Raw genomic sequence first — 10,923 nt, 5'->3', positions numbered from 1 at the left:
CATGAGCTTTGAGTCCGTTTGTCCGCTAGGGGGAGCCACATGACAAGAAGAGCAAAGGGCAGCAGCATCGTTAGAAGCAGCAACATTAAGGAGCAGTTTTTCATTTAAGAGGAAAGTGGCGGTATCATTTATTTATTTATTTTTTTCATTTCTGGTTGCATAGAAATATTAAAAATTGCTACGCTGCTGCTGTTTGTTTGTTTTTTTCAGTTTTTCATGAAAACATAGTTTCTAATATTTCGCCGACCGTCTCGTGTGAAGGTTTTTTGCCTTCCGCTTTAGACTCTCGTTCTTTAAACGGGCTGAAAACGTAAAAGAAAAAAGGGACACCATGGGGTGTCTCATGGAAAGTCGCAACGTGCTGTCAGTGTCATTTCTTATTCGTGTTTGTATTTGTGAGTCAGCTTGTTCGTTGCCATCACTAGATGGCAGCATAGAGCAGCCCCACGTGCCCGTGCACCGTTTAACATTAGGGAGCTTATTTAGTCGCTGATCGCCTAAGCTTGACCCGCGCATTGAGACACTTTTGTCCGTTTTCTGTGATGTTTACATTTCTTTCAAAGTATCCCGTTTGCTGTTTCTGTTACTGTCGTGATGATGCAAATGCTGCCTTTTTTTTTTCTTTAACATATCAGAGAAAACGTGTTGGAACAATTTTATTCAAATGCATCACAAGGGCAAACCACAGTCAGAGGTTTTATAAATGTTTTATGTATTGTGTTTTTTTCTTTTCTATTTGCGCAATTTGTTATTCCAACGTCATGTTTAGCACTTCACCAGGAAATAAAACCATTTCAATTTAAGAAGACACGAGTAAGGCTCTCTTTGAATATCTTTATTGTTGTATTATTTCTCTGTCCTCTCTTGCATAGCTGTAAAAGAATATATCTTTATACAGGACAAAAAAACCCAAAACACTTTCCACTGTGCATCTATTGAAAATGCAGTCACACAAGACATGTTAACGACAAAGTATCTACGTATTTTCTTCAATTTGGACAATCAAGACTGAGGTATCTGCTAAATTCAAATAATTAAAAATGAACCATTGCAGGTAAACACCACATCTGGATTTGTTTTATTAGTCATTTGGCAAAATGAATGCTTTTCATATATCAATACCATCACAATTTCTGTTTCAAATCTTAAAGCAAACAGGATGTTAGAGTAGTCATTTGCATTCAAAGCAACCCCCCCCTCCTCCCTCCTCCTGCCTTATCATATTTTACTGCATGGCTTGGTGCACATGAGTGTGGAGCACATCTGAATTGAATGTGAGTGTCTGCCCGGTCTGTCGCATTGTTGATTACATTATTCAGCCCCCCAAAAAAGCTTCTCTTTCTTCACCAGTGGCTGACTGTCATCTCCTGAACTTCCCAGCTCAGGGCGGAAGGGGCCCGCTCACCCACCACCGCGCCATCGTTCCCGCTTTTGTGACCTTGACTGAATTATGGGATACCCTGCCACCCTACAGTGTGCAGCCACCCAGCCTGGTGTTGCAGAAACAATGCGACTGGGTGGATAACATGTGTGGAGGGCGGGTGCCTGAGAGAAGCAGGAAGACGAGCAGGAGGAGGAGGAGGGGTCGAAAGATGCTTCTTGAAGGTGCCGTTGCCATAGGTAACCTGGATCTGTGCCAGGAGAGGGGAAGCAGGCCATTTGCATGTATTCAAATCTGGCATGAATAATTCACAATGAAGCCCCTGCTGGAGCGCGAGCAGATAATAACATCTCACACATACACACAAATGCACAGTACAGGGTGTAAATTGCACACACTAAAAAGCATTTTCCCCACACGCACATTCAGTCTTGGGGCTTGTGAGAAAGGTGAGGAGGTTATAGTGGGAGGCACCCAGGAGTGAGGCTTGTCTGCTGCATTTTCTTTCTGCATGTATTTCAGAGCATTTTTTAAACAGTTGGCTCCGATGAGGCCCTGCTCCCAAATCACAATCGATGGCGAGTAACCAGATTTAGGTGCTTTTTGACTTGATCGTTGTATATAGTAAACGCATGTTCAGCGAATGTTCCCGTCCTTTGTGGCATCCTGCAGAAGCCATTGCTGGCTGGTTGCCATCACTCTGAGGGCCTGCCCTGTGTTAGTTCTCCAAAGCACCTGTCTCCAAGGAAGCCTTCATAAATTCACTGGTATTAAAAAAAAAATCCTTTGAAGGATGTTTTATCTAACATAAAAGAGCCTGTAAAATTCTCCTAAAAAAGCCACAAAATGGATGAAAAAGTGGCTAATCGTGCTGCCGTGACTGTAAAACTCAGTCAGGAAAAGCTTCAGTCCTTCTGTGCATACTTGCTGATATTTACTGGTGATATAAGATTGTCGTCCCCTCATGCGGCGACCCTCCAAGCTCCCTCTCCCCGTTGCTCAGTCTTGTTAATTTTATAAGATCCCGCATATTGCCACTTATCGGCTGGCAGCGTTGTAAAAGCTCTGAGGTCAGTGCATTACTGAGCTGCTGGGCTCCTCTCTTCCATTAGAGGGAGTGTTCAGTCTGTGCTGGCCTTCACTCAATCACACGCAGGCTCCAAACGGCTACTCCAAGTGCAGATGAGGGGGCACACACACACACACACACACACGCACACAGAAACAGAGACTCCTTCAGTCCCTGGTTGTGGAACTATAGTGCACATAAATTTGTGCACATAAATCTTGGCACCTACACATGTATGTGGTTGTTAGCTCTTTTCAAGCCTGGAGGCGGTTAACACATTCATTTGCATGTGGTGTTTGCATTTAGAGAGAGCAAATGCATTGGTGCTGCTGACATTTTCACCACTTGGCATTTAAACACATTCAACACCAAATGACTTGTAGCTTCCTCCAATCTCTGGATCAGGTGAAACGGATGAGAGGTGCAGCCCCCAGCAGAATCAGGGCGAGCGGCTGATTGAATAGAGATGCTGAAATAGAATTCTGAATAGAAGTTGTGTTTTTCGGGAAACACGCAGCTACAGCATTATTCTTCGCAATCAGGCAGGAAATTAGGTCAATTTTATCCCAACCAGCATCAAGGTAATGTCAGGGTCACAGGAAGTTAAACTTGATTGTTAATTCAAAGTGTGGCACTTTCTTTCACAAAAACAAAAAGCTCTGGTGATTATGATATAGTAAATGTGCAAATGCCTTTTTTCTATTCCTTATTTTTCATGTCCTTTTACTGTCTGAGATGCTGCTAACAAGCAGGACTTGTTTCCTAATGTTCTATTACAGCTTTTGGATTTAAAATATAATATTTAAAATTTGATTTAGAATATTCTATTCTTTAGAATAAGACTTTTCGAAAATGAAAGCAGCAAGGTGAGAGTGTTTGCTGTCATAAAGAGTCTGTATCCATTGTTTCTCAGTGCAACTTCACAGTTCAGGCATGCATTAAGAAAGGGGCGCCCTGCTCTGCCTTCAGTGAGTGCGTGCCCATCTATAAACATGTATGTATTTCAGCTGCAAGAGCATAAGCTGGGGGTGTGTGGGTGGACGGCCGAAAGAGAAGGCCCTGACAGACTTTGCATGAGAATGGCCGGGGTCCTGTGAACCTTCTGCTCTCTGTGTCCGCATTCAATACCATAGCTGCAGTTAGCATGACAAACTAGGCTCCAAGTTCTCGGACTTTTTAATGCAGTCCACCCCCTCGCCCTCCACTCACACCCCGACTCTTGCATGTACCCACTTCACTCAACAAACCCCCAACTTGCTCCTCCGTGAGTGTTTCGGGCTGAGCCTAAACATTTATTTAGGTGTTTGGGAGACTACTGTCAGGGTGGTGTAGAGAAGGGGAGGACACGGATGCGGACTTATAAAGAAAAGGGTGATTTATTAACAAAAAACAAAGTACAACTTAAAACGCGGCAGAGCCGGAGAAAAACTGAGCTATAAACAAAAACAAAATTACTTGACATGGCATGGAATTAATACTTAACTTAGTCGTTGAAACATGGCATGAGAACTAACCGCAACAACAGCAACAACACCAGTGACATCAACAAAGATCCGGCAAACTGAAAGGGGAGGCAGGAAACTAAATAGGGATTGAGTGATTAAGTGAGTGGGTGCAGCTGGTGGGGAATGAACAGGTGAGGGGAATGAACTAATGGCCTGAGTGAGGGAAGTGAAGGGAAAACTAAACATGGACTGAAAAGAAACATAACCTAAACATGAAAACTAAAAACATGAGTCTCTGGGCGTGACAGAGCCCCCCCCTCAAGGGGTGGATCCCAGACATCCCAAAAAAGTCCAAGGGTGGGAGGGAGGGGCTCGAAGCCGGTCGGGGAACCAGAAACGGGCGTGGTACCGGCTTTGGGCAGCAGGAGGCAGTGGTCTGGCGGACGCCCAGACGGCGTAGCCGGAGCAGGCGGTGGTCTGGCGGACGCCCAGACCGCAGACGGCGTAGCCGGAGCAGGCGGTGGTCTGGCGGACGCCCAGACCGCAGACGGCGTAGCCGGAGCAGGCGGTGGTCTGGCGGACGCCCAGACCGCAGACGGCGTAGCCGGAGCAGGCGGTGGTCTGGCGGACGCCCAGACCGCAGACGGCGTAGCCGGAGCAGGCGGTGGTCTGGCGGACGCCCAGACCGCAGACGGCGTAGCCGGAACAGGCGGTGGTCTGGCGGACGCCCAGACCGCAGACGGCGTAGCCGGAACAGGCGGTGGTCTGGCGGACGCCCAGACCGCAGACGGCGTAGCAGGAGACGGCGGTGGTCTGGCGGACGCCCAGACTTCCGTCGGCGTGGCGGCAGGAGACGGCGGTGGTCTGGCGGACGCCCAGACTTCCGTCGGCGTGGCGGCAGGAGACGGCGGTGGTCTGGCGGACGCCCAGACTTCCGTCGGCGTGACGGCAGGAGACGGCGGTGGTCTGGCGGACGGCCAGACATCCCGTGGCGTGGCAGCAGGAGGCGGTGGTCTGGCGGGCGGCCAGACTTCCCTCTGCGTGGCGGCAGGAGACGGCCCGGCGGACGCCCGGACCCCCGATGACGTGGCTGGAGGAGGAGCCGGGGACCGTCCCAAGGTCGGACGGACCTCCGACGGGGGGGGAGCCCCCCCTTTAAGGGATGGATCCCAGACATCCCCAAAGTCTGGGGGTGGGAGGGAGGGGCTCGAACCGGTGAGTCCATGTCGGGCTCTGCCGCCTTATGGTCAGGCCCGGAGGCCTCTTGGTCGTGGTCAGGCCCTGTGGCCTCTTGGTCAGGCCCTGTGGCCTCTTGGTCAGGCCCTGTGGCCTCTTGGTCGTGGTCAGGCCCTAAAGCCTCTTGGTCAGGCCCTGTGGCCTCGTGGTCATGGTCAGGCCCTAAAGCCCCTTGGTCAGGCCCTATGGCCTCTTGGTCATGGTCAGGCCCTGCGGCCTCTTGGTCATGGTCAGGCCCTGCGGCCTCTTGGTCAGGCCCTGCGGCCTCTTGGTCAGGCCCTGCGGCCTCTTGGTCAGGCCCTGCGGCCTCTTGGTCAGGCCCTGCGGCCTCTTGGTCAGGCCCTGCGGCCTCGTGGTCAGGCCCTGCGGCCTCGTGGTCAGGCCCTGCGGCCTCGTGGTCAGGCCCTGTGGCCTCGTGGTCGTGGTCAGGCTCTAAAGCCTCGTGGTCAGGCTCTAAAGCCTCGTGGTCAGGCTCTAAAGCCTCGTGGTCAGGCTCTAAAGCCTCCTGGTCAGGCTCTAAAGCCTCGTGGTCAGGCTCTAAAGCCTCGTGGTCAGGCTCTAAAGCCTCGTGGTCAGGCCCTATGGCCTCGTGGTCAGGCCCTATGGCCTCTTGGTCGAGTTCGGAGTCAGGCCCGGAGGCCTCTATAGCTGGGGCCAGCTCTGGAACGGCTGGGGCCAGCTCTGGAACGGCTGGGGCCAGCTCTGGAACGGCTGGGGCCAGCTCTGGAACGGCTGGGGCCAGCTCTGGAACGGCTGGGGCCAGCTCTGGAACGGCTGGGGCCAGCTCTGGAACGGCTGGGGCCAGCTCTGGAACGGCTGGGGCCAGCTCTGGAACGGCTGGGGCCAGCTCTGGAACGGCTGGGGCCAGCTCTGGAACGGCTGGGGCCAGCTCTGGAACGGCTGGGGCCAGCTCTGGAACGGCTGGGACCAGCTCAGGGACGGCTGGGACCAGCTCAGGGACGGCTGGGGCCAGCTCAGGGACGGCTGAGTCTCTGGTGACTGTGGCTGAGGAGAAGCTGTACAGCATGGTTACCTCGTATGGCTCCAAGCCAAAAATGTCCTGGGTAGCTGAGCGCTGCACGCTCATGACCTCCGCCCAGATGTCTGCCACAGCCGGCAAGTGCTGGAGGACCTGCTTCCTCAAAAAGAAGTCCACCAGGTCATCAGTCACGTTCAGCTGCTGCCAGGCGGTGTCGTCCCGTGCCAAGCAGGCCCAGAACCTCCCGACCAGCTTCCAAAAGGTGTCTTCGTCCGCCGCGTCCATTTCTGGCCGGATCTTTCTGTCAGGTTTTGGTGTGGAGTAGAAGGGGAGGACACGGATGCGGACTTATAAAGAAAAGGGTGATTTATTAACAAAAAACAAAGTACAACATAAAACGCGGCAGAGCCGGAAAAAAACTGAGCTATAAACAAAAACAAAATTACTTGACATGGCATGGAATAAATACTTAACTTAGTCGTTGAAACATGGCATGAGAACTAACCGCAACAACAGCAACAACACTAGTGACATCAACATCAACAAAGATCCGGCAAACTGAAAGGGGAGGCAGGAAACTAAATAGGGATTGAGTGATTAAGTGAGTGGGTGCAGCTGGTTGGGGAATGAACAGGTGAGGGGAATGAACTAATGGCCTGAGTGAGGGAAGTGAAGTGAAAACTAAACATGGACTGAAAAGAAACATAACCTAAACATGAAAACTAAAAACATGAGTCTCTGGGCGTGACAACTACCAAGTTTAGGGAAGCTGGGGAGACACCCTGCACATACACACACACGGCGGTTCGGCACAAGAAAAAAGTTTTAAGTTAAGGTATCGCAGGTTTTGATTTCTCGTCACTTTTAACTGCTCCTCGTCTGACGTCACAACACGTTTCGCAAGTCAGCCTCTCACCGCATGTGAATGTGAGAACTTAAATTAGAGCCCTTACATAATAATTTAATTTCATGTGTGCATGCTGGGACAGCCCATTGGAGGGTCACAGCTGAGCCCTTTGAATTCAAAAACTCAATTTAAATTCTGCCTCATTGAAATGAGGTTAGCTGGAGTTTTTTTTTACATAATTTCTCACGCAAAAACACCTGCATTTCTCACAGGTTTGCTCATAATCATCATAATCCTTGCTCCGGGCATTATGCCTATTTGAATATAAAGATTTGTGTGACTCTATATCACCATTATGTTGATGCAACAGTGGACTTTATTGCTTGAATTATAACTGGTTTAATGCATCCTCTCATACCAGTTACGCCTGGGTTGCTGTGTATGGATACATATGCCTTCTGAGGGCCCTGATGACACCCCATGCTGATGTCCTCCTGCAAAGATTCTATTTAATGAGGCCTGTCTTTGAAAACGCAATCAGTTTGTTTTTTTTTAGTTTATTTTGTGTGTTGTCATAAGAAGCAAAGATATTTAACAGCAATGGAATTAAAAGAGGATCATTTCTAAATTCTAGGATAAAGGAAAATTGATGAAAAACCCAACAAAATCCTTAAAAAATCTCGAATAATCTCGGAGCGATTTAAGCAGAACAGTTTTTAATGCCTTGTATTATTACAGTATAATGTGCTGATGTTCCAGCTGACTTGTTACTTTGAGTTGCTTCCTGAGGAGTTTCTTTAATTTGCATTTTGCATGGTAACCAATATGAAAACCTGTTTTTTGTTTTTCATGGATGCTCTAAAAAAGGAACTTTTTTTCCTTTCAAGTTGTGTAATATGTAATATTAAAGGAAAAACAGAGAACTAGAGATTATTTTAACTGTTGAAATAAGAGACACAACAGGATAATTTTAAACGACACAACCTGTTTGTCCCGTCTTGTTTATTCTAACAAATTGAGCCATTTGACAGCGAACCTCCAAATGAAAACAAAGAGTAAACCAGAAAGCTTCTTTATTTTGCGTCATCAGAGCTCTTTATTTATGGTTCACATGCAGTAAAAAAAAAAATGTGTACAACACACATCTACCTTGAAATGGTCGTGTTTGTTAAGGCCAGGGAGTTGTGTGTGGCTCTGCCCTGCTGTTAAAGGCCTTTGTGTTGTTAACAGACAAGGATGTTAGAGACCCTTCATGGACAAACAAACAGCTGAGTAATTACAAGACAATCAGTGGACCCCTGAGGGTTTAGTTAACTGAATAATGAGCTGCTTTTACAACACAAGGACCTGCTCTAAATACCATATGCTTTGTTTGGCACTGCTCATAATTATCAGTATTATCAGTGGGCTGCAAAAAAAACTTTGAGGTCAAGTTATAAAATCTTTGTTTAATATGTATAATCTGCATTGAGTATGAATTACTTTCAGTGTGTTTATAATGGAAAAAAATTGGTCAAATTAGTGGGCTGCATTTACTTTTACAGTGATCAAACGAACATTAGAAATACTAAAGGGGAATAAATAATGGGAGCAAGAAGGATAAAAAGATGATTTTAATAAAAGCTGATTTGTCTTTTTTTAAACGCTTGTCTTCACATCTGCCATCAGGAGGGAGCAGGCCTTGCCGTCAGAAGTCTACACTGTATACAGACTTTATGTGACATGATCCGTAACTCTATCTATAGGTGTTATGGTATCATTCCCACCATTAAAGAGGTTTTCCACCTTCCCAATGACCTCCGCCTCGCCTCACAGGACACAGAAAACGACCTGATGGCAATGCCTTTTACTGTACTGAGGGTGGGCTGAAATGTGTGGCTTTGTGCAGAGTGTGCGTGTCCCTGTGTGTGGAGGCCTGGTCACTCCGTACTCTGGGTTGTTAGAAAGCGTCCAGCCTGTGGGGCTCGGCCTGCTCCCCGGCGAGAGTGGGGGAATCTAACACGGCCAGTAAGCATGTATATCAGGCCATCTCACGGCTGGCTGGACGCTCCCTGGGTGGCCCACCGTGGTCAATACTGCAATGGTGACTGGACACACAGAATGGGATAATCTCCTGCTTTCTTTCAGGGCCATGGAGCACATACACACACTCTTTTTTTTTTATATATATATATACCAGACTGGCCAAAGAGGCTTGCCTGTCCCTAATTTCAGGTCAGGACTAGTCAGGGGGGTGCCTGGACTGAGCGAAGGGACAGTGTTGTTGGGGGAGAGTGGGGGGGCTGGAGGGGAGCAGAGAACCTATTTCAGCCAGAGCAGTGGAGCACACTGGGGGCACTGGGGCATCGCCTCCGCTGGCTGTTGGGGGAAAACAAAAGGAGGTGTGATCTCAACAAAAAAAACAAAACCTGTGTGTGTGTGTGAGGTTATGAATGTGTATCATTGTTCAGAGTTTCCTTCAGCTCCAGCAACTCGCTTCAACACCCCTGCTGCTCCCATACAAAGGCATCTAATTGACACTGAAGATTTAGGCCACTACGGTGTAACTGTTCCTCCAAACCCTCAACCACTAATAATGTGAATAATCTATGTAAACGGCTTCTTGTACAATATTCTGCCGTGCTTGTATGTGAGGCATCAGGGCCGTGTTTGTCCTGTGCATAATGGTGTCATTAAATCCAACGAAGATGCCAAAAACAATAAACTAAACCATATTTCTGTACTTTCTGACTCCCTAAAACTAACCTGTTGCTCTCTGCCGAGAACCAATTGGTTCCTACTGACAACAATTGTTTGTCGGAATAGTGTCACCTGCAGCTTCAAACACTTTGGATGTATTTCGAGCACTAGCACAGAGTTTGTATTCATCAAAATAAAGAAACGTGTCACAAAGACGTGGTTCGTAAATGCTTTATGGTCTGGAGAAATTAGATGCATCAAGCTGCAGATACAGACAAAAACTATTTAAATAGAGGATATCATCAAGCTTCTCCTGTGGCCGTAAGATTAGTCGATTTAAACACAAACGTTACTGAGTTGCATGGAAACAATTATTAAAAACAGAGAAATGAAAACAACCGGGACAGTTTTTATTTTCATCAGCTTTATTTAGAATTTATTCAGAATAACAACACTTTCAGCATTTGGCAAACTAAATTATCATTTAAAGACAAATTAGTTCAATACACAATGACAAACAATTGATTGAATAGTGTCTATACATAATCTGCCAGAGTAAAGAAGAAAGTAGTTCAGCTGAAGCAAACTCTTCTTGAAAGATTTTACAGTCGAACACTTGAATCTAAATTACATTGTGGAAAGAAGGACCCTCGGGGTCTCATTCAATTTCTGACCTAAAATTGGTCTCAAAAATGGTAATTCATATCTAATGAAACAAATTTTGGAAAATATCATCCATTATTGTTATCCATTTTACACTTTAAACAGCTCCCAAATCAATTCAACCTCTGAACTTACCTTTTTGTAGCGATTCAGACTTACCTGCTTGGATCGACAGAGACGGCAGGAAAGAAGGCGACAGATAATTGGACTCTAATGATGTGTCTGACTGACTGTTTATGCAGGTGCGGATGTGGCGTTTTCCATATGCAGTCAAGGTTAAACAGGTTCAAAGAAACTGGCTACAGGCAGCGTGTGTGCTTTGTTATTCAAGGCCTAATGGTGAAATGACTGCTTTTCATCCTCATGGTGGCTTTTCACAGACTGCATCTGCAAAGACACAAGCAAATACAAAGGAGGACACGGCATGAGAAAAATCTGGCAAATTGGGAAAATAGTGCAGTAATATTCTTCTATTTCTGGCAATCTTGAGGTAAAACCTAAGAAAACATTATGAGAGATTTCCTGTAGGAAAACATGTGCACACAAGCGGAGCTAATTCAGATGAGAATAAACAATTTCTGTTTAAATCACATGAGCTCTATGCATGCGTCTGGCATGAATGAC

At 47.1% G+C, this 10,923-nt stretch overlaps 1 long non-coding RNA gene across 3 annotated transcripts in view; it reads right to left on the bottom strand.

Annotated features, from left to right (window-relative positions):
* Positions 1 to 10,061: 10,061 nt before the first annotated feature.
* The window catches only part of LOC142400304 (uncharacterized), a 41,829-nt gene continuing 40,967 nt past the window's right edge, over positions 10,062 to 10,923 (bottom strand). For all 3 annotated transcript variants that reach the window (XR_012772921.1, XR_012772920.1, XR_012772922.1), the window contains exon 4: positions 10,062 to 10,686. This is a non-coding gene — a long non-coding RNA (uncharacterized LOC142400304). The remainder of the gene's footprint in view (positions 10,687 to 10,923) is intronic.

This window comes from Odontesthes bonariensis, chromosome 15 (genome assembly GCF_027942865.1).
Source record: "Odontesthes bonariensis isolate fOdoBon6 chromosome 15, fOdoBon6.hap1, whole genome shotgun sequence".
NCBI lineage: Eukaryota > Metazoa > Chordata > Actinopteri > Atheriniformes > Atherinopsidae > Odontesthes > Odontesthes bonariensis.
This window is presented reverse-complemented; position numbering and strand designations above follow the sequence as displayed.